The sequence below is a fragment of the Schistocerca nitens genome, chromosome 10, assembly GCF_023898315.1.
Source record: "Schistocerca nitens isolate TAMUIC-IGC-003100 chromosome 10, iqSchNite1.1, whole genome shotgun sequence".
Lineage (NCBI taxonomy): Eukaryota > Metazoa > Arthropoda > Insecta > Orthoptera > Acrididae > Schistocerca > Schistocerca nitens.
The window spans coordinates 100,533,670-100,558,442 of record NC_064623.1 but is presented as its reverse complement, the minus strand read 5'-3'; the positions used below and the strand labels follow the sequence as shown (position 1 = coordinate 100,558,442).

The window sequence follows — 24,773 nt, the reverse complement described above, 5'->3', positions numbered from 1 at the left end:
CACACGGTGAGAGTTCCTATCATCAAGCTCGCCAGATCTCTCCCAAATTTCTACGTTTGAAGCATAACGGGCAGTGCCTCCAGCCATATCGGGATTTTGACGATGTAACTCTCCAGTTGGACAGAATTTGGCACGATGTCTCTCAGGAGGACGCGTCCAACAATTCTTTGAATCAATGGCAAGCCGAATAACTGCTTGCATAAGGGCCGCAGATGAACAAGCGCGTTATTGATTTGCTCAATTTATGAAGCTCTTTTTCTTGAATAAATTATCCAGTTTTTCTGAAACTGTAATGATTTGTCTGTACGCGCACATCTACAGATTTTCGCCCCATCCACATAATTCCTTCGTGGTGTGTCTTTTTTTTTTGTCTTAGAGTGTACAATGCGACTTTGGAGCTAGTGTAACAGATGAAACCAGTCTACACTGTATTCTTAAAACTAGGAGGACTTCACTGAGTTACTGCCTGTAATAACAGATTAGAGTTTGGAGTAGAAAAAATTTGTTTTTTGAAGAGACAGCCGAAATACACCAGTTTCCAAAAAACGCTTGTGCGCCACCGGTTCGTCAGACACAAAAACCTTAATTGTAAAATTGGTATGAAATTTTATGCAGTTTCATTTTGGATCGGGAGGTTATTTACGGGGACTTGATAGTTTGTGAGTTATAACTTGAAACTCGCCAGAAATGACTTTTTTTTACTTTTTTCCATTTTTTCAACGTTGCGGAACGAAATTTTGTCGGCAAATCTCAGATTCGAATTCAGAGCTCCCAAAAACATCTACAACAGTGTTATGCTATGATTTGCATTGTAAACATGTGTATGGATTTACTATTTTTGTGCTTTGGCTTTAAATAGAACGCCCGTATTTCAATTTAACACCACACCTCGTGGATAACTGTAATATCTGCCATGTCTACTACCTAATATGTCTGTATGCGTCTTTTAAGTGAGCATGAGCGTGAAAATTTGGTGAACCGTGTACGATATTTTATATAATGATTGTTTTATTATTGACCGGCCGACATACTCTACCATGCACGTTCTTGGGATGTTTTTTGCTATGTCGCAAAAATTAACGTACATATGGACGCTACTCCTTAAAGTGTAGTGCATAGGGTACGTTATGGATTCACATTATGTTAAAAAATCTTATGTAGACAGAACTTACAGAATATTATTAGTAATTTTCCTGATCATGCCATTGTAATGGGTACGGGGGTGGGGGGTGACTTCAACTTGCCAGGTATAGATTGGCAGTGTTATGCCATCAAAAGTGGTACCAAAGACAGGGAATCGTGTGGCATTGTTCTTGTCCGAAAATTACCTTGAGCAGATAGTTAGAGAACCCATTCGTGAGGGTAACGTCTTCGACTTCCTGGCAACAAACAGACCTCAACTTATTGATCAGTTAACGTAGAGGAAGGTATCAAGTGATCATAAGGCTGTGACAGCATCTATGACGACGGGTCCTACAAGGAATGATAAGAAAGGTAGGAAGATATATTTGCTCAGCAAGGGTGACCGGAGACAAATTTCAGAATATCGCAGCAGTCAGCATCAAATATTCGGTGATGAGGACGAAGAGGTGGAGAACAAATGGAAAAACTTCAAATCATCGGTGAATATGCCCTAGACAAGTATGTTCCGAGTAAGGTTTTAAGTGATGGGAAAGATCAAGCAAGGTTTAATGGCCGTGTTAGAAAAGCGCTACGTAAACAAAGAGCACTTCATCTCAGATTCAAGAGAAGTAAAAACCTAGATGACAAACAAAATCTGAACGAAGCGCAAATGAGCATAAGGAGAGCAATGCGAGAAGCGTTCAATGATTTTGAAAGTATGACGTTGTCAACCGACCTGAGTAAAAACCCTAACAGATTTTGGTCGCATGTAAAATCAGTAATTGGTTCAAAATCATCTATTCATTCTCTCAGCGACCACATCGGCACCGAAACGAAAGATAGCAGAGAGAAGACCGAAATACTGAATTCGGTCTTACGAAGTTGTTTCACCACGGAAGATCGTAACACTGTCACTCCTTTCAATCGTCGTGCGAACGTCGAAATGGCAGATATTGAGATAATCGATCGCGGAATCGAAAAGCAGCTACAATCGCTAAGTAGTGGAAAGGCTTCAGGACCAGATGAGAGCCGGCCGGTGTGGCCGTGCGGTTCTAGGAGCTACAATCTCGAACCGCGTGACCGATACGGTCGCAGGTTCGAATCCTGCCTCGGGCATGGATGTGTGTGATGTCCTTAGGTTAGCTAGGTTTAAGTAGTTCTAAGTTCTAGAGCCATTTGAACCATTTTTTTGACCAGATGAGATACCTCGTTGACGTCAATCTGTTGTGGAGTTATGGAACATGACTTATGCTCAACAATTATAGCGTTCTTGGAAAATGAACATCTCCTCTATAAAAAATCAACATGGATTCTGCAAACAGAGATCCTGCGAAACTCGGATCGCTCTGTTCCTGCATGAGATCCACAGCGCAGTGGACAGCGGCGCTCAGGTTGATACCGTGTTCCTTGATTTCAGTAAGGCATTTGACATCGTCCCGCATTGCCGTTTAATGAGAAAAAAAATACTAGCTTACGGAGTATCGGAGCAGACCTGCGATTGGATTCAAGACTTTCTTTCTTGCAGACAGAACTCAACACGTCGCTCTTAACGGAACTAAATCGACAGATGTAAAGGTAATACCCGGAGTACCACAGGGAAATGTGATAGGACCGTTGCTGGTTACGATATATATAAATGATCTAGAAGAAATCCACTACTGTACAGCTACTCTATTGATGAAAAACAGGTGGAGATAGCGTCTGCCGTAAAATATCTAGGCGTAACTATCCAGAGAGGCCGTAAGTGGAATGACCATGTAAAACATACACTGGGAAAAGCAGACATCGGAAGAAGGAAATGTAACTTATCCACGAAAGAAGTGGCTTATAAGGCTCTTGTTCGCCCAATTCTTGAGTATTGTTCGTCTATCTGGGGTCCCTATCAGGAACGACTGTTAGAGGAGATAGAGAAGATCCAACGAAGAGCGGTGCGTTTCGTCACGGGATCGTTTAGCTGGTGAGAGAGCGTTACGGAGATGCTAAACAAACTCCTCTGGCAGCCGTTACAAGAGAGACGTTGTGCATAACGGAGAGACTTGATATTGAAATGTCGGGACAGCACTTTTCAGGAGGAGTCAGACAACATATTACTTCCCCCCACATACATCTCGCGTATTGACCACGAGGAGAAAATTCGAGAAATTAGAGCCAGTACAGAGGCTTACCGAGAATCATTCTTCCCACGCACTATTCGCGAGTGGAACAGATAGTGGTACCGAAAGTACCCTCCGCCACACACCATTAGGTGGCTCGCGGGGTAGTATATAGATGTAGATCTGTAGATATCTCACACCCAGTTTTGTGCTTACTCGGTCAGTGCTTTACAGATCCGAAGATGGCAACGTAGTTTGCCGAAACCAGTAACGTGAATAACTGCTTTACTAAAGAGACTGGGGCATTTTGAAGTTTGTTACTTCTATTTTAACATTAGTCTAGATCAAGCACAGAGTGGAATGGAAGAAGAAATCAGAACTACCTTATAACTTTCCCACTAGGGGCAGTTTTGAGATCAAATTGCCTTTTTCAGAGGACACTGAACGAAATCCGCTATCTGGACCTACACTACTGGCCATTAAAATTGATACACCACGAAGATTACCTGCTACAGACGCGAAATTTAACTGACAGGAAGAAGATGCTGTGATATGCAAATGATAAGCTTTTCAGAGCATTCACACAAGGTTGGCGCCGGTGGCGGCACCTACACCGTGCTGACATGAGGAAACTTTCCAACCGATTTCTCATATACAAACAGCAGATGACCGGCGTTGCCTGATGAAACATTGTCGTGATGCCTCGTAAGGAGGAGAAATGCGTATCATCCCGTTTCCGACTTTGATAAAGGTCGGATTGTATCCTATCGTGATTGCGATTTATTCCCGGCGGGGTCAGGGATTTTCTCTGCCTCGTGATGGCTGGGTGTTGTGTGCTGTCCTTAGGTTAGTTAGGTTTAAGTAGTTCTAAGTTCTAGGGGACTGATGACCATAGATGTTAAGTCCCATAGTGCTCAGAGCCATTTGAACCATTTCATTGCGGTTTATCGTATCGCGACACTGCTGCTCGCGTTGGTCGAGATCCAATTAATGTTAGCAGAATATGGAATCGGTGGGTTCAGGAGGGTAATACGGAACGCCGTGCTGGATCCCAACGGCCTCGTATCACTATCAGTCGAGATGACAGGCATCTTATCCGCATGGCTGTAACGGATCCTGCAGCCACGTCTCGATCCGTGAGTCAAAAGATGGGGGACGTTTGCAAGACAACAACCATCTGCACGAACAATTCGACGACGTTTGCAGCAGCACGGACTATCAGCTCGGAGACTATGGTTGCGGTTACCCTTGACGCTGCATCACAGACAGGTGCGCTTGCGATGGTGTACTCAACGACAAACCTGGGTGCACGAAAGCCAAAACGTCATTTTTTCGGATGAATCCAGGTTCTGTTTACACCATCATGATGGGCGCAACCGTGTCTGACGACATCGCGGTGAAAGCACATTGGAAGCGTGTATTCGTCATCACCATACTGGCGTATCACCCAGCGTCATGGTGTGGGGTGCCATTGGTTACACATCTCGGTCACCTCTTGTTCGCATTGACGGCAATTTGAACAGTGGACGTTACATTTCAGATGTGTTACGACCCGTGGCTCTACCCTTTATTACATCCCTTCGAAACTCTACATTTCTGCAGGATAATGCACGCCGCATGTTGCAGGTCCTGTACGGGTTTTCTGGATACAGAAAATGTTCGACTGCTGCCCTGTCCAGCATAGTCTCCAGATCTCTCACCAATTGAAAACGTCCGGTCAATGGTGCCCGAGCAACTGGCTCGTCACAATACGCCAGTCACTACTCTTGATGAACTGTGGTATCGTGTTGAAGCTGCATGGGCAGCTGTACCTGTACACGCCATCCAAGCTCTGACTCAATGCCCAGGCGTATCAAGGCCGTTATCACGGCCAGAGGTGGTTGTTCTGGGTACTGATTTCTCAGGATCTATGCACCCAAACAGCGTGAAAATGTAATCACATGTCAGTTCTAGTATAATATATTTGTCCAATGAATACCCGTTTATCATCGGCATTTCTTCTTGGTGTAGCAATTTTAATGGCCAGTAGTGTATTTTTAATTTATTTTACGCACAACGTTGTCTACTATCCAAAAATCGTAAGTGGTACGTGCGTGCTAACAATCCTAACTCTGTGTGTGCTTGCGTGAGTGTCTCCTTTGATAAGCTCTTCCACCCTGCGAGAGCACCAGCTGCGAGTGGGCAGCGTGTAGCAGCGTATCGACCGACGCCGCTACGTCACGGGCTGTCGCGTCGGCACAAACGACTCGTGTGTCGCCCACGGAGAGTTACGGCCCAGGCGTTATCAGCGGCACGGTCCGACGCCCGAGGGTAGTTCAGTGGGAGAATGAATGAATGGAGGAATGAATGGGTGAATGGAGAGCACGCAGACAGCGGTGCAGGTCGGGAGCAGGCGACGATCACTGGAGTTGAGTTGTAGGGAGGGGAGAGGTGTCCCAACACACAACAACGAATTTTTAGAACAACAGACATGGCAATGCTGCATTAATCCTTTTCGTTCTTCTAATCCTTTCTCTCAAGCCTTGTAAGATTAAATAGATTTTCAGGTCAAGGAAGCTAACATGTAAAGTACTTATATACACATCTCAACCTTAAACTGTGTGGCGGATGGTACGTTGTGAACCTCTGTCACTTCCTCCATTTCCAGTTCAAGCCGCAAGTGGCTCGCGGGAAGAACTATATCTGGTAAGCCTCCGTGTGAACTCCAATTTCTCTAATTTGCCTCCCATTATATTGGTTCAGGTCAGCATACAGACTAAGACAAAGCTAACATACGTTTATAATACTTGTAGACGTGAAGTAAGCTTTTGACAATGTTGGCTGGAACAAACTTTTCGTAATTCTGAATGTAACAAGAGTGGAGCACAGAGAGCGAATGGCTACTTACATCTTGTACAGAAACCTAAAACTAAACTCCTCCCGAACAGGCCAGGAAGGTCCAACGTTACGGACCGGCCGCCCATAGGCGTCACTGGATGCAGGTATGGAGGAGCAGTGGTGTGTTGGGGCTTATGGGCGCTCAACATCGAGGTCATCAGCGCCCTGACACACATTAAAAGGAACGAATGTGGACAGACCTAAGAAAACTAAAGCACACACTCAAAGAAAGCAGGAAAAGAAGGAAAATGCTTCATAAGAAAGTAAAACCTAAGGAAAGGCGAAACATACCAACAAGAATGTCACAGGAAATTGTTATTGGCTGGCCACTTACATAAAATATGGGCGAGCTTGTCACACAGTGAGCAAATTAAAATCCTCTCCCTAAAATCTTTGTAAAAACATTTGACAGGGCACAGAACTTTAAAACTTTAACCACATTCGTCCGAGTGTTGCCTAAAAGAGATGGCAGGTCCGCTGGCAAGTCAGCCGTGACCCGCTGGTCAGAAAATAAAACGCAATCCAATAAAACGTGGCGCACAGTGACCTGGAGGAGCATGTGGTCAACACACCGCTCTCCTCGCCGTATGTCAGTTTCCGAGACCAGAGCCGCTACTTCTCAATCAAGTAGATCCTCATTTTGCCTCAAAAGGGCTGAGTGCACCCCGCTTGCCAACAGCACTGGGCAGACCGTATGGTCACCCATCCAAGTGCTAGCCCAGCCCGACAGCGCTTAACTTCAATGATCTGACTGGAACCAGTGTTACCACTGCGGCAAGGCCGTTGGCTCTTGTACAGAAACCAAATGGGGCTTATGGGTCGAGTGACATGAAAGTGAAGCAGTGATTAAGAAGGGAGAGACAGGTTTGCAGCCTATCCCCGATGTTATTAATCTATACAACTTTGGGAATTTGTCGTAAGTTCACATGGAACCAAACTGCTGAGGTCATTGGTCCCTAGGCTTACATACTACTTAATCTAACTTACGCTAAGGACAACACACACACACCCACGCCCGAGGTAGGACTCGAACCTCCGACGGGGGGAGCCGCGCGAACCATGGCAAGGCGCTACAACGCGCGGCTTAATCCATACACTGAGCAAACAGTAAACGAATCAAAAATAAAATAAAATAAAATGAAAAATAATATTGGTGAAGCAATTTAAGTTCGCATTCCTACGAATGCGAAAATATTTCGTTGCCTCCGACTTACATAGGGAGGAACGATCACAAAGATAAAATAAGGGAAATCAGAGCTCGTACGGAAAGATACAGGTGTTCATTCTTCCCGCGCGCTATACGAGATTGGAATAATAGAGAATTGTGAAGGTGTTTCGATGAACCCTCTGCCAGGCACTTAAATGTCATTTGAAGAGTATCCATGTAGAAGTAGAAGTAGAAGAGAGAAGAGATGATAACTTTGAGGTTTGCCGATGACATTGTAATTGTGTCAAAGATAGCTCAGGACTTGGAAAAGTAGTTGAACGGAATGGACAGCGTTTCGTTAGCGTGAAATATTCTGAATATCAAGCTAACGGAATGGACTGCGGGCACACTAATAAAGTTACATTTTTGAAATTTGGCTGCATTACTCTTCGGCATGTCCGTAAGAAATAATGGTTAACTACACTCCTGGAAATGGAAAAAAGAACACATTGACACCGGTGTGTCAGACCCACCATACTTGCTCCGGACACTGCGAGAGGGCTGTACAAGCAATGATCACACGCACGGCACAGCGGACACACCAGGAACCGCGGTGTTGGCCGTCGAATGGCGCTAGCTGCGCAGCATTTGTGCACCGCCGCCGTCAGTGTCAGCCAGTTTGCCGTGGCATACGGAGCTCCATCGCAGTCTTTAACACTGGTAGCATGCCGCGACAGCGTGGACGTGAACCGTATGTGCAGTTGACGGACTTTGAGCGAGGGCGTATAGTGGGCATGCGGGAGGCCGGGTGGACGTACCGCCGAATTGCTCAACACGTGGGGCGTGAGGTCTCCACAGAACATCGATGTTGTCGCCAGTGGTCGGCGGAAGGTGCACGTGCCCGTCGACCTGGGACCGGACCGCAGCGACGCACGGATGCACGCCAAGACCGTAGGATCCTACGCAGTACCGTAGGGGACCGCACCGCCACTTCCCAGCAAATTAGGGACACTGTTGCTCCTGGGGTATCGGCGAGGACCATTCGCAACCGTCTCCATGAAGCTGGGCTACGGTCCCGCACACCGTTAGGCCGTCTTCCGCTCACGCCCCAACATCGTGCAGCCCGCCTCCAGTGGTGTCGCGACAGGCGTGAATGGAGGGACGAATGGAGACGTGTCGTCTTCAGCGATGAGAGTCGCTTCTGCCTTGGTGCCAATGATGGTCGTATGCGTGTTTGGCACCGTGCAGGTGAGCGCCACAATCAGGACTGCATACGACCGAGGCACACAGGGCCAACACCCGGCATCATGGTGTGGGGAGCGATCTCCTACACTGGCCGTACACCACTGGTGATCGTCGAGGGGACACTGAATAGTGCACGGTACATACAAACCGTCATCGAACCCATCGTTCTACCATTCCTAGACCGGCAAGGGAACTTGCTGTTCCAACAGGACAATGCACGTCCGCATGTATCCCGTGCCACCCAACGTGCTCTAGAAGATGTAAGTCAACTACCCTGGCCAGCAAGATCTCCGGATCTGTCCCCCATTGAGCATGTTTGGGACTGGATGAAGCGTCGTCTCACGCGGTCTGCACGTCCAGCACGAACGCTGGTCCAACTGAGGCGCCAGGTGGAAATGGCATGGCAAGCCGTTCCACAGGACTACATCCAGCATCTCTACGATCGTCTCCATGGGAGAATAGCAGCCTGCATTGCTGCGAAAGGTGGATATACACTGTACTAGTGCCGACATTGTGCATGCTCTGTTGCCTGTGTCTATGTGCCTGTGGTTCTGTCAGTGTGATCATGTGATGTATCTGACCCCAGGAATGTGTCAATAAAGTTTCCCCTTCCTGGGACAATGAATTCACAGTGTTCTTATTTCAGTTTCCAGGAGTGTATTTAATTTTAATTTATTCTTTAGTTATTGCTGAAAACGTGGCCAAAAACAGCCGACTAAACTACATCCTCGTTTCAAATGCCCGCCATTTTATTATTTTGTCAAATTTCAAAAAACCGCGTGATATCCTATAGACATACTCCATATCAATTCAGGCAGGCTAGGAAAAAATCTTACCTTGACAGTCTCGGATGTTATTGAGTTTAGCATATGTTAAAATGAAGGACTAAGTAAAAAACACGTATTTTTTGTTTTCTCCAAAAAAAATTCTGCTCCAAGATACAGCCCTCCAAAGATGACACTCCATATACCATCTTGAAGATACGAATTTTGGGAAAAAATTTAAAATGATGTATCTCTGGAACAGTAATAGATATTCTGTTGTTTTTATTTTAAAGATAGTTGCTCCATTTGGACTTATCTGTCAAAGATCTTTTACTATAACGTTCTGAACTTTTTTTTATTATTTACGGAAAATTTTGTTTTCATAAATGCCGATCCATAATATTTGCATTTTTTTCTGTTTATTAGTACCATATAGTTCCACATTCCCTGAAATTGAGAACTTCCGCCAGCCTTTGTGGCCGACCGGTTCTAGGCGCTTCAGTCCGGAACCGCGCGACTACTACGGTCGCAGCTTCGAATCCTGCCTCGGGCATGGATGTGTGTGATGTCCTTAGGTTAGTTAAGTTTAAGTAGTTCTAAGTTCTAGGGGACTGATGGACTGATGACCTGAGATGTTAAGTCCCATAGTGCTCAGAGCCATTTGAACCTTTTTTTTTTTTTTTTTTTTTTTTGAGACCTTCCACTTTTAGGTTTTATAAACAACTGAAATTTTTGCCATACATAAAACCTGTTTTATTATAACAAGCTCACAAAAATCAAAGCCTAGACTTATTTAACATAATTTTAGTTCTGAAAGATGAGTAAGAAAGTCATTTTTCAAGCATTTTAAATGGTTCCAAAATGTATGAGAAGGGTTCAAAGAGTTAAAGGTTTCAATTTATACAACTTCTATGCACTCTGTTTTGTACTAAAATTAGCCAGTCAGTTAACTAAAAGTGTGTTCCACTGCTTCAGTATCTACCTTTGATATAGTGCGTTGCCTCCTGTTGAACCAATAGGAACTGGAGCACTTACAATCTTCAAAACATTGAGAACAGGAAGTAAGCACTGATGGTGGTGTTGCTGTCCTTCAGCTGGAAACCTATATCCAGCAGCTGGTCCATGTGGTAGTATAAAGTTCACTACAATTTCGTTTAATTCATAACTGGTGTCTATAATCTCTGCAATCCACCAGTCACAGTCATACGCGTACACACACGCCACAAACATCCCCCTTCTCAGGTTGTGAATCTATTATCCTGCTGTTTCTAAGGTGTTGGCCGAACGAACGAATGTCTTCTTTCTTGCTCTTTAAAGCGCTTGCAATATGAGTTCGCCCATCACTTTGAGTCCAAAAATGTGTCTTCTGAATTCCTTTCACAGGAGTAGTTTGTCTGGACCAGCATTCTGAATCGCAGCTGTATTTGGTCTGGAAAGATTATGTTTTTTACCATGGTGCTTCAGCAGGCCTCCTACACCAACACAAGGCCCCCTTCCCTGACCAGTAGCACTGTATATCCAGTCAGTTGGCACAAGCAACTTACTCAATTCAAGAAGCTGGTAACGATTTTTAAAATGACTAGGAGTACCATCAGAAGTGATGATGATCTTCTCTGCCCCTGTTTGCAGTTGAAGAATTTTACGCATTGCTAGCAAAGCATGTGATGAGTCATGTCCTGTGTCATCACTTATAACTGAAACACTTGTGGTCTTGTTTTGAAAATATGTCACTCCTGTAAAAATTGAAATATGGTCATTATTCCAATGATACTCTTGTGCGAGAATTACCGACCAGTTCTCAGCAAAATCACAGTGAAGAACTAACATAGTTCTTCAGCCTGTACACGCCCTTTCACTTCTGCAATGTGTTGTTGTTGCAATTTCTTCAGATGCTAGTATGTTACAGCTTTCAGTGACCATTTACCAAGTTCATCACTGAAACTGTCAAAAGCAACATTTTTCTTAATTAGTTTATTTTCCTCCCATGTCGCATATGTAATTTCTTAAGAGTTATCTGTTACGTCGTCCAGGCCAAGTGTCTGTAAAGACAGTCCTCCCTTTCAAGAGCAGTCACCACACTCTTGAAACAAACAAGTCTCGTTTTATTTCACAGACTACTAATAACTTCACACGCCCAACCAAAGTGTCATATGTCACGTTCTCCAGTAGGTTCTTCAAAGTTGCCACATAAAGTTCAAAATTCGCGCATTACACACATGAACAGACTTCTCTAGGTGGTTGTGGAACTACCCACTTAGGTCATACTGCATAAAATTTTTATCTTCCAATATGTGAAGCGGTATGGTTGCTCTTAGAAATTGCGGAAGTTTCTTTAATACTGCGAGTCACGTACCTTTTCACTTTCACAACTTTTTTACCTTCAGTTGTTGCAGTTATAGTGTCTTGTTTGTTGGCACTCTGGCGAGAATAGTCCCATTTATCTTCCGGATAAAATGACTACACTATGTGAACTTGAGCTGATTCTACAGGATAACCATAATAGGGATCTGGTCTTCCAAAGACTCCTTTTACAGACGTCACATTTCTTAATTTGTCTACCATGTACTTTGATACTGATGTTTTCTTTGAAAATATCTCTGGAATAATAGTTTTAACTTGCACCTTTTCACTGTAGAATGCACAATATTCAACAGCTAAACTGATATTTACGACAAATTTCTGGCATGAGGTGCAAGAGTGCTTTGGCTCATTTTCTTCTGAAGAGTGTGGTTAGTTTTGCTGCAGTGTATTCATCCATAGCTTTAGTCATTTCTCTGCGCTTTCTTGATGCATAGAGCTTATGGCTCGGCTTCACTGACCACGGCTTCTTAACAGGACTAACACCTACCTCTGTAGTTGACTGGTTCAGGTTATTTAATTCTTCCTCTATTGATGCAAAATCTGCGTCATCTGCACCATGGGAGGCTTCACCATCTTCAGATAATATCATTGTTGCTACTCTGTCAAAACATTTAGGACATAAAAAGTCGTCACTGGAAACATCTTCACTTTGAAACACAGTTTTCAAATGAGAACGTCTGTTCCCAACCCGAACAAAGTCTGTTTTTGTTGTTTGTCTTATAATCACTCTTTTATGGGTAAGCAAATAGTCACTCTCCTGTGGCCCCAGTCAGAAACATTTCAAACAGTTCTTTTCACAAAACACATAGAAACTGTGTCAACTGGCAAATTCCTCACGAAAACACAGAACTCAATGAGTGGTCTCAGATTTCTTAGAAGCCTCTTCAGTAAACAAATTAGCACTGAAAAACTACAATACAAAAACCTGCAATTAACAATCATGACAAAGAAACTGACAAGAAACTACAACAAACTGAGAAATATCTGCAACAATGAAAGTGAAAAGAAATAACTGCAACAAAGAAAGTGATAAGAAATATCTGCAACAAAGACAATAGACATAACCATTGTAACAAAGATATTAGTAAGAAACAACTTCAGTGAAGACATACATTACCCTTGAAAGTTAAAAAAAATGATTTTTTAAAAATAAAACCTGTAAAACATAAAAGTGAAATCTTTCCTTTACAGAGAATATGGCACAACATGGTACTAATCAACAGAAAAAAACTAACTTTTCTAGATTGGCATTTCTGAAACAAAATTTTTTCTGTAAATTGCAAAAAAAAATTCAAAAGGCAACAGTAAAAGAACTGTGACAGATATTTCCAAACGGAGGATTCCATTGTAATCTTAAAGCAATTATCTTTCAAATAAAAAAACTCTAAGAAAATATCTAGAACTGTTGCAGAGACATAGCATTTTTTTAAAAATTCCGAAATTAGCATCTTCAGAATGGTGTTCGCAGTCTCATCTTTGGAGGCCTATATCTGGGGGCAGGAATATTTTGGAGGAAACAAAAAATACATGTTTCTTACTTACTCCTGAATTTTAACATATGCTGGATTCAATAACATCCGAGACTATGAAGGTATCCCCCCTGCCTGAAGTGATACGGATTATGCCTACAGATTAAGAAGATTGTTTGTTTTTAGAGTTTCGAAACTGTGTTGGTGAAAACAGAATCTTTATAGGGTCGCTCTGTAGCCTGTTTGGTGTTTGCCTGTCCTGTCTGTCCGACAGTTAAAATCCCCTTTTCCCAAGAACGGGCAAACATAATAAGTTTCACATTATGTCACAAACTAAGATCTATGGTCCCTCCGTGATGTAAAAAATTGAAGCTTCTAAGTCAATACTGTCAAAAGATACGACCATTTATGTCATATTTGAAAAATCACTCATCAGAACCTAAAGAGTATTTTCCATTGCCCTAGAACCATTAAGTGTTGCAGTAAGCAGAATTTCACAGTACAGCTAAAGGAAAAAAATCCCAAAACGGTGAACTTTTATTTATATTATACTAAAATAAATTTTTGTCATTTGTTACCCGGCTGTCTGTCTACCCCTCCATCTATTAAGGTCCGTTTTCCCCAGGAACTGCTACACATGTCAAAATGAAATTTGTGTCACATACTGATGTATAGAGTCTCTTGGCGTTGTAATACATGTAAACTTCTAAGTCAACAAATCAAAAGATATGCCCATTTATGTCACTTATTTTGATATTCGACAACTCATTCATCAAAATGAATTGGATACTTCCAGTTGGCCTAGAATCATTACATTTGGAAAGGAGAAAGGCTTCTTACTTCAAGTAAAGGGAAAAATCTGAAATTGTTAAGAATTTTTTTTCAACTGTTACCCAACTGCTTCTATGTCCGTCCATCTCTAGAATGCCTTTTTCTCAGTAACGTAGACGTATTAAGTTGGAATTTATAGCATATACTACGGTCAACGATCCCTTGGTGGTATAAAATTTTAAGCTTTTAAATAAATGCACTCAAAAGATATTGCCATTTATTCACATATTTTGATGCTCGCAAAGTCATTAACTAAAACCTATAGGGTACTCCCCGTCGACCTAGAATCATGAAATTTGGCGAGAAGTTAGGTTTCAGAGTGCGAGCAAAGGAAAAAGAAATAGAATTTGTTAATTTTCAGTTATATCACACAAAAAGTTTTCTTTTGTTAATCATTATTAGATTTCCAACTTAAAATTAAAATATTCCCAGGACCGATATCTTGCCAGTATCAATGTCGATAGCAAACAAAAAGCCGGCCGTTGTGGCATAGTGGTTCTAGGCGCTTCAGTCCGGAACCGCGCTGTTGCTACGGTCGCAGGTTCAAATCCTGCCTCGGGCATGGATGTCTGTGATGTCCTTAGGTTAGTTAGATTTAAGTAGTTCTATGTCTAGGAGACTGATGACCTCAGACGTTAAGTCCCATAATGCTTAGAGCCATTTGAACCATTTGAACAAACAAAAAACGTTGTGATTCTCAACTCACGGGATTGATTAACTGCCTATATAGATCATTAAGTTTGTACGGAATCCTCACAGCGTGTATCCTACTCGCGGATGGCTAGTTTTTCATTTCAGATAAGATTTCCAGATTTCAGTATATCCGTCATGGAAGCATCTCATATTGTACAGAGCAACAATAGTACTCGGACGGGGGCTTACTGATGACTGAATTTCTTTAAAATAATCATGAAATATTGTCCAAAAGACAATAAATAATTTGCAAAAAGATTTATGTTGATTGTTTCATTAGTTTCTCCAAAAAATCATAAAAGTCTATTATTTTATAGGATTACTGAGAAGAATGCACCCCTAACAAAATCAAAACAAGAGCAATGGACTGTAGTGCTATTAAATCAGGTGATTCTGAGGAAATTAGATTAGAAAATGATACACTAAAAGTAGCAAAGGAATTTTGATATTTGGGCAGTAAAATAACTGGCAATAGCCGAAGTAGGGAGGACATAAAATGTAGGCTGGCAATGGCAAGATAAGCTCTACAGAAGAATGCTGAAAGTTAGATGGGTAGATCACGTAACAATGAGGAGTTACTGAATAGAATTAGGGAGACAAGAAATTTGTGGCAGAACCTGCCTAAAAGAAAGGATTGTTTGATAGGACACATTCTGAGACATAAAGCATCACCAATACAGTCCTGGATGAAAGTGTGTGCGTGATGGTGGGGGCGGGAGGGGTGGGGTGGAGAGGGGAAATCGTAGAGTCCAATCGATGAATATGGTAAACAGGTTCAGTGGTTATTCAGAGATGAAGAGGCATGCACAGGATAGTGTAGCATGGACAGCTGCATCAAAGCAGTCTTTGGACTGAAGATCACAACAACAACATATTGGGTGAGGAGGAAGCATTACACTGAAGCATCAAACAAACTGGTATAGGCATGCGTATTCAAATGCAGAGATATGTAAACAGGCAGAATACGGCACTGCGGTCTGCAACGCCTATATAAGACAAGTGGCTGGCGCAATTATCGGTTACTGCTGCTACAGTTGCAGGTTATCAAGATTTAAATGAAGTTGGACGTGCTGTTATAGTCGGCGCACGGGCGATAGGACACTGCATCTCCGAGGTAGCGATGAAGTGTGGATTTTCCGGTACGACTATTTCACGAGTGTCCCGTGAATGTCAGGAATCCGGTAAAACATCAAATCTCCGGAATCGCTGCGACCAGAGAAATATCCTACAAAAATGGGATCAACGATGACTGGAGAGAATCATTCAACGTAACAGAAGTGCAACCCCGCAAATTGCTGCAGATTTCAGTGAAGAGCCGTCAACAAATGTAAGCGTGCGAACCATTCAACGAAACATCATCGATACAGGCTTTTGGAGCCGAAGGCCCACTTATGTGCCCTTGGTGACTGCACGACACAAAGCTCAACGCCTCGCTGGGTCCGTCAACATCAACATTGGACTGTCGATGACTGGAAACATGTTGTCTGGTCGGACGAGTCTCGTTTCAAGTTGTATGGAGTGGATGGGTGTATACGGGTATTGAGACAACCTCATGAATCCATGAAACCTGTATGTCAACAGGGAACTTGTCAAGCTGGTGGATCTCTGTAATTGTGTGAGATGTGCGCAGCTGGAGTGATTTGGGACCCCTCAAACGTCTAGACACGACTCTCGCAGGTGACACGTACGTAAGCATCTTGTCTGATCACCTGCATCCATTCATGTCCATTGTGCAATCCGGGCAATTCCAGCACCACAGTCCGACACTCCACACGTCCTGAATTGCTACAGAGTGGCTCGAGGAACGCTCTTCTGAGTTTAAACACTTCCGCTGGCCACCAAACTCCCGAGACATGCACATTTCTGAGCGTATCTAGGATGCCTTGCAACGTGCTGCTCAGAAGAGATCTCCACCGCCTCTTACTCTTACGGATTTATGGACAGCCCTGCAGGATTCATGGTGTCAGTTCCCTCCAGCCCTACTTGAATCGATGCCGCGTCGTGTTGCGGTACTTCTGCGTGATCGCGGGGGTCCTACACGATATTAGGCAGGTGTACCAGTTTCTTTGGCTCTTTAGTGTATATTGGTTGATTCTTCTGCGTACGTACGTTTAGCACTAGACCGCACCGTATGCAGAACGCCTCTTTTGCAGCGTCTGCTCCTGGAGTTGGCTGAGCAGCTCCGTGACGCTTTCGCGCTTTCGGAATGAATCTGTAATAAAACGCGCAGCTATTCTTTGGATCTTCTCTATACCCACTATCAATCCTGTCTGGCACGTAATCCAGACTGAGTAGAAATATTTAAGGTCTGGTCGAACGAGCGTTTTGAAAACTACTTTGTTTGTTGATGGTCTGCATTTCCTGAGGATTCTATCAAAGGATCTCAGTCTGGCATCTGCCTTACCCGCGATTAGTTTTATGTGGTCGTCCCACTTCAAACCGCTCCATACGCAGTAACCCGGATATTTTATGGGAGTAAATGCTTCCAGTGACTGTTCTGCAATCGTGTAATCATACAGTACAGGTTTTTCTGTCTATGTACTCGCAATTAAGTTAACACTTAACTCACGAGGTGTGGTCTCTCAGACCGCGCGAAAACTTTCGAACTCGCTCCCCAAGGCCAGTTTTGGTAGAATGCTTCTATACTCCCCGTACCCCCGTTAAACAGCCAAGCCTACGATGTTTTGTTGTCGGTTGCTAAAATGGCTCTAAGCACTATGGGAAAACATCTGAGGTCATCAGTCCCCGCCGGCCGCAGTGGCCGAGCGGTTCTAGGCGCTTCAGTCTGGAACTGCGCGACCGCTACGGTCGCAGGTTCGAATTCTGCCTCGGGCATAGATGTGTGTGATGTCCTTAGGTTAGTTAGGTTTACGTAGTTCTAAGTCTAGGGGACTGATGAAAAAAGTGGTTCAAATGGCTCTGAGCACTATGGGATTTAACATCTCAGGTCATCAGTCCCCTAGACTTAGAACTACGTAAACCTAACTAACCTAAGGACTTCACACACATCGATGCCCGAGACAGGATTCGAACCTACGACAGTAGCAGCCGCGTGGTTCCAGACTGAAGCGCCTAGAACCGCACAGCCACTGTCGATTGCCTTATAGCCTTCTGTGTTTATTGTTGACACGTGTTACTGATAGGTGTTGAAGTCTCCTAGACCGCGTCTCGTGAACTACGTACCTGCTTCCTTCAGTACGGTACTCTATAGCTCAAAATAAAAATGAAGTGATCGTATGGCATTGTTGACCGGCAGGTCCCAGTCGGGTTCAGTCGACAAGTGCGAGTTTGATGAAATTGTTAGCCGCTCCATGGTGGAAGGTGTCAGTAATATGGATGACGAAATAAACGAAAAATACAACGATTTTACATTAGCCAGTGGCCACGGTTCAGCTATCGAACAAGAGTAACATTCAGAGGAAGAACTTCAGGAAAGTTGTGATGGGGATCTGTCAGTTCCTACAGTGAAATACTTAAATTGTCTGTTAAATTCGAATGTGACCTGAGTGGTGACAAGAAAAATGTAGTTCCCAGCAATGAATGTCAATTTGACAGACTTTTTTTTGTACCTACTGGGTGGAATTATTATGCGCAAATTTAGACCCTGGAATTTAAATTTATCTGGAAATTTATTTGCTACAGAGATTATATAATTTTTCAGAATGTGAAATTCATTACTCTAACAGTCCATTTATGTGTACTATTTAAAAAAATGTTCAAATGTGTGTGAAATCTTATGGGACTTAACTGCTAAGGTCATCAGTCCCTAAGCTTACACACAACTTAACCTAAATTATCCAAAGGACGAACACACGCACCCATGCCCGAGGGAGGACTCGAACCTCCGCCGGGACCAGCCGTACTATTTAAAAGAAAAAAAGAAAAACATAAAATTACGTACTTTTATGTGATAAATAGTAAAATGCTGCAGGCTTTGTTTATTGCAATAAAATAAACTAGGAGCATTTAAACAACACTTTAATTGTAAAAATAAATGTTATATAGCATAAATTAAAACTTTTATACGGTTTTTGCATTAAATCTCGCTGGTCCCGGCGGAGGTTCGAGTCCTCCCTCGGGCATGGTGTGTGAGTTTGTCCTTAGGATAATTTAGGTTAAGTTGTGTGTAAGCTTAGGGATTGATGACCTTAGAAATTAAGTCCCATAAGATATCACACACATTTGAACATATTTTTGCATTAAATCTCGGTTTAAACATAGGCGTTCCAGAGACCCCACCTCGTAGTATACGTTACAGAAAAGTCACCTCGCGACTTAAGGGTTAATACTGATGCAGTGTTGTCCAGTACACTGTCTTCAGTCATCAATAAAAATATCTGCACCTACACCATAAACCCCTGTAAACGACTCGGGAGATTTAGGAAGATTTTTAAAATCTCTGGTTTCCTCAAAGAAAATTGAATAAGTCGTCAAAATTGATAAAATAATAGAAAAAGTTTATCATTTGCTGCAGTGATGTTATAGAAGAAAAAGATAAAAAAATTGAAAAAGGTAAAAATAAAAATGTAAGAACATGCCTATGTACCATGTGCATAGTTAGTCTTAATCCTGCATAAAGTAAGAAGGGATTTTCTTGTTACCAAAATAATCGGAAAGACCACAGCAAAAATATTCGTGGTCGGAAAAACCGTGTCGACGTCACGGATCACTAACCGCGCGGTCAGGAAGTCCACGACAGCCCACCCTGCATTCAACGGCACTTGGCCTGCGGCTGACAGCTTTTGCGCGTTCCCCACAGACAGCCTTCAGTAGCCCCCTGTGCGGTCCCGACTCCGAGGCTAATTGGCTGTTCGCGGCGAGCGAATGGGCGCGGAGACCCGGCTAATTGCTCCGGTCTCTCACCTCTCAACCCGAGCTGCCGTTTACCTCAGCCTGAATCAGGGCCAGAGCTGCCGGCGTCTCAAACCGTCTCTGCAAAGAGTTTCTCAAATTCGTAACGGCTTCTAAGCAGTTCCCGGTGAGAGAACCCAGGGAGTTGTCCTGGATGGCAAGTGACCACCGGAGACAATGGTAGAGTTATTGTAACACTGTAACACAGATGTGACATTATTTTCTTCCAATATTGTCTCAAGTATTATCTAATCTTGTAATGAAATGCCTGGGCTAGCAGGACAAAGCGGATTAGGTTGTGGAAAGGATCCAAAATAAGTTGCTGTCAGTTGCGCTTAACATACAAACTTTATTTATCAACACATAATACAGGGTGATTCAAAAAGAATACCACAACTTTAGGAATTTAAAACTCTGCAACGACAAAAGGCAGAGCTAAGCACTATCTGTCGGCGAATTAAGGGAGCTATAAAGTTTCATTTAGTTGTACATTTGTTCGCTTGAGGCGCTGTTGACTAGGCGTCAGCGTCAGTTGATGCTAAGATGGCGACCGCTCAACAGAAAGCTTTTTGTGTTATTGAGTACGGCAGAAGTGAATCGACGACAGTTGTTCAGCGTGCATTTCGAACGAAGTATGGTGTTAAACCTCCTGATAGGTGGTGTATTAAACGTTGGTATAAACAGTTTACAGAGAATGGGTGTTTGTGCAAAGGGAAAAGTTCTGGACGGCCGAGAACGAGTGATGAAAATGTAGCACGAATCCAGCAAGCATTTGTTCGCAGCCCAGGAAAATCGACTCGCAGAGCTAGCAGAGAGCTGCAAATTCCACAATCAACTGTATGGAGAGTCCTACGAAAAAGGTTAGTTATGAAACCTTATCGTCTGAAATTGGTTCAAGCACTGTCTGCAGCTGATAAGATTAAAAGAATCGATTTCTGTGATTTTATCCTTGACAAATGGAAACAGATGAATCTTTCGTTTCAAAGATTGTGTTTAGTGATGAAGCAACTTTCCACACTAACGGGAAAGTCAACCGTCACAACGTCTGTATATGGGGCACTGAGAATCCGCGGGAAACAACTCAGTATGAACGTGACTCGCCTAAGGTGAACGTTTTCTGTGCCATTTCAGCCAATAAAGTTTTTGGTCCCTTTTTCTTCGAAGGTGCTACTGTAACTGGACCACAGTATCTGGAGATGTTAGAGAATTGGCTGTTCCCTCAGCTCGAACAAGAAGCACAACAATTCATATTTCAGCAGGATGGAGCGCCACCACATTGGCACTTATCTGTCCTGAACGTCAACTAACCGAGGCGATGGATCGGCCGCCAGGCAGCCCGTGACAGAGCACTTCATCACTGGCCTCCAAGAAGCCCTGATCTTACCCCCTGCGATTTTTTCTTATGGGGGTATGTTAAGGATATGGTGTTTCGGACACCTCTCCCAGCCACCATTGATGATTTGAAACGAGAAATAACAGCAGCTATCCAAATTGTTACGCCTGATATGCTACAGAGAGTGTGGAACGAGTTGGAGTATCGGGTTGATATTGCTCGAGTGTCTGGAGGGGGCCATATTGAACATCTCTGAACTTGTTTTTGAGTGAAAAAAAAGCTTTTTAAATACTCTTTGTAATTATGTATAACAGAAGGTTATATTATGTTTCTTTCATTAAATACACATTTTTAAATTGTGGTATTCTTTTTGAATCACCCTGTATTACAACAAGGATGCAAAAAACTCAAAACTTTAATCGACCTCCTTTGATTAACTTTAAATCGGCTGATGGCCACTCTCAAAATCCAAAACATAAGGCCTAAGCAAGAAATTGAAATACAAGGTTCTTCTGGAGGTTTCACCCAAAAATATTTTCTAAATCTTCAATCAAAACGTGCTGAAGGCCTTCGCAATTTAATTTTAATGGAACTTGGCTGGAGACCGCATAATAAGCAACAAGAAGAGTTACAATCAAAAGGCAGAAGGCCGTGTCTTAAAACATTTCATGCAAGATTCGGCTGAAGGCCACATACAAAATAACAACAATCTAATGCCTTAAGGATAAGACAAGAACATTAATTTAAGAAGTATTCATACTCGGCTGAAGGCCACACATCGACCAAATAACTAAAACCCAGCCGGCCGAAGTGGCCGTGCGGTTAAAGGCGCTGCAGTCTGGAACCGCAAGACCGCTACGGTCGCAGGTTCGAATCCTGCCTCGGGCATGGATGTTTGTGATGTCCTTAGGTTAGTTAGGTTTAACTAGTTCTAAGTTCTAGGGGACTAATGACCTCAGCAGTTGAGTCCCATAGTGCTCAGAGCCATTTTTGAACTAAAACCCAAACAAGGACATTACTAAGTAACACACAAGGAACGGCGCTCAAAAGTTTCCAAGGGTCGGACTCAGATTGTGACACTAACGCCCGTTTAGGTGAGACACGCGGCCTGCCCAATGGCAACTGAATCTGTAGATAACCCAAACGACAACCCAACAAAATCAGTTTCGCTCCACGCAACCAGCAAAACGACCACGGGATTTCAATACGACGACACACCTAATATTGGCGCCCACAACGACCAACACCACCTCAGCTGTCGAACTACACACCGTGCTGGACAGCAACAACACGATGAGGTAAATACACTGCCGAAAATTACGTGAACGACCAGGGCAAGTAACCAGAACGACAACGGCCACAAGGCATAAGATACCGCTGGTCAACTTCCATAACAGCGAATAAATTAAGTTAAACTCCACAGGTAGATGGCTGGAATCTTAGCCGACTTGAATACACACACTTTGCTAACGGGAATGTCCCAAAAGCGACAGCCAGGATCAAACGAAGAAATGTAAACAGTTGAGGCCCAATAGTAGGTTAAGTGAGACTCAACCTCCATGTCCGAGATCGGTGGGCGACGAATTCGTAGCACTCGCAAGCAGCACATCACACTCCAAGAGTGCATGCACACCGCCAGCAGCCCTGGCCAGAGCACGCGCGACATAGACTTTCTTGCTGCTCCACGCCAACCGACTGACTGCCCAGGCCCGGAAATAGTGAAAGGACCAAATGTACGTCGGCCGATTAGACGACCAACCAAACGAACAACCAACGGTCGTCCCACTCCAATCTCCCTCTGTTGGACAGTTCATGTGTGTCGCCAGCAGTCGGCGAGCACTGGCTGTCCGCGCCTCACCGGCGCTCCGTCCCCGACTTCACTGCTGCTGCGCCCCGACAGCACTGCTCGTCCGTTTCCATCAATCTGCCAGACACACGACAACCCGGAAATACTATCGGTCGCTCCAGTGATGGTATGACAGTGCACTTATTGATACACGCTGCTGATGCGCTAACGGGCAAGTAAGGCGAGAGAGACGCCAGTAAATGGAATAAGAAAACGTGGCGACAGTACCATAATATAAGATGACAAACAATAAATGGCATGAACACAAGCCGTGCATGGCTCAAATAAGAATTCTGATCTGTAACTGAAACCTACAGATGTTATTCTTATTTGAAATATTTTTTTTTGTTGCAAAACAGATTGTAACCAGTAATAATTGCATGCAAATAATTATTACACGGGGTAACTGTTGTTAGAGAAACAATAGGAAAACTTAGATGTGTACCACATTAGCCAAAGAATTCCATAGTAGCGCATTGTGTATGACGGCCGGCCGTGGTGGTCTCGCGCTTCTAGGCGCGCAGTCCGGAACCGTGCAACTGCTACGGTCGCAGGTTCGAATCCTGCCTCGGGCATGGATGTGTGTGATGTCCTTAGGTTAGTTAGGTTCAAGTAGTTCTAAGTTGTAGGGGACTAATGACCACAGCAGTTGAGTCCCATAGTGCTCAGAGCCATTTGAACCATCTTTTGTGTATGACGATAGAATGCGTGAATTGGGCACTTCGAAATAGCCACGAATTAGGGTGGAAGTGTGCATCTTATAGAAAAGGAGACAGTTATCCACGTGAGGCCAAAACAAAAATTTACGAGACACAGGGGAAACGAATGTGGGCAGGTGAATCAAGCTCCAAATAACATCAGGATCCAGCCCCATAATCGTTTACCGGCCGGGGTGGCCGAGCGGTTCTAGGCGCTTCAGTCTGGAACCGCGAGACCGCTACGGTCGCAGGTTCGAATCCTGCCTCGGGAATGAATGTGTGTGATGTCCTTAGGTTAGTTAGGTTTATGTAGTTCTAAGTTCTAGGGGACTGATGACCTCCGATGTTGAGTCCCATAGTGCTCAGAGCCATTTGAACCATTTTGAACCCGTAATCGTTTGCAACTAATCACAGTGCTCCCGTAATAACTTGAACTAATGACGCAGACGCTAACACTGTTGATGTCTATACCTACAACACTAGAGGAAAAATGACGTTTATTACCCATGGTTATAGATATCAGTGGCTCAGAAAGCAGTTCAACATCCTGCAACAAAAATTTTCGGTCATTTGCCCAATAACATAAAATGTGATATTGTTGTGCCTATGTTGTTAAAAACAGTGTAATGTTCCTTACATGTCAGAAGAAACAGGCACTGCCGCGACTACAGCCGTTATGAAATACATGAAATGTACTTGCAGTTGCGAATACGGACAATATAAGGGAATGACGACAGTGAAAATTTGTGCTGGACTGGAGTTCCAAAATCGGATTTCCCGCCTTACACAAGCAGTTAGCTGCTTTGATTACCCGTGCACAACTGACGACCAGGCCCAAACTTCAGTATGTCGTAGTTGCTGCGGCACAGTCTGTATTCGTACACAATTATGTAATTCCCATACAGGTCCGAACATTTTGATAGAAAGTCGCTGTGTAGTACGTACAGCTGATGGTTGTTGGGTTGGGTTGAGTTGTTTGGGGAAAGAAACCAGACAGCGAGATCATCGGTCTCATCAGATTAGGGAAGGATGGGAAAGGAAGTCGGCTGTGCCCTTTACAAGGAACCACCACGGCATTTGACTGGAGCAATTTAGGAAATTCACGGAAAACCTAAATCAGGATGGCCGGATGCGGGATTGAACCGACGTCCTCCCGAATGCGAGCCCAGTGTGTTAGCCACTACATGATGGTTGTTGGTCTTCGTAACTTTCAATACATGAGATGTTCATGTGTTTCATAACGGCTGTAGTCTTTTTTTATTGTTATTTCACTCCCCGTAATGGGGCAGGCTGGCAGTGGCACAATACGCCATTCTTCAGCCAAGAGGGTTACAAAAAATAGAAGCACATGATAAAAGAATACACAAACGAGAATGGTAAAACTGGGCGAATAAAAGATAACAAAACAGAACAGTATAAAAGTTAGATTAAAAAAAACGACAA

General features: G+C 43.5%; 1 pseudogene; it reads right to left on the bottom strand.

Moving 5' to 3' along the window:
* Positions 1–6,762: 6,762 nt before the first annotated feature.
* Positions 6,763–6,880, bottom strand: LOC126211012 (5S ribosomal RNA; annotated as a pseudogene).
* Between the last annotated feature and the right edge of the window lie 17,893 nt (positions 6,881–24,773).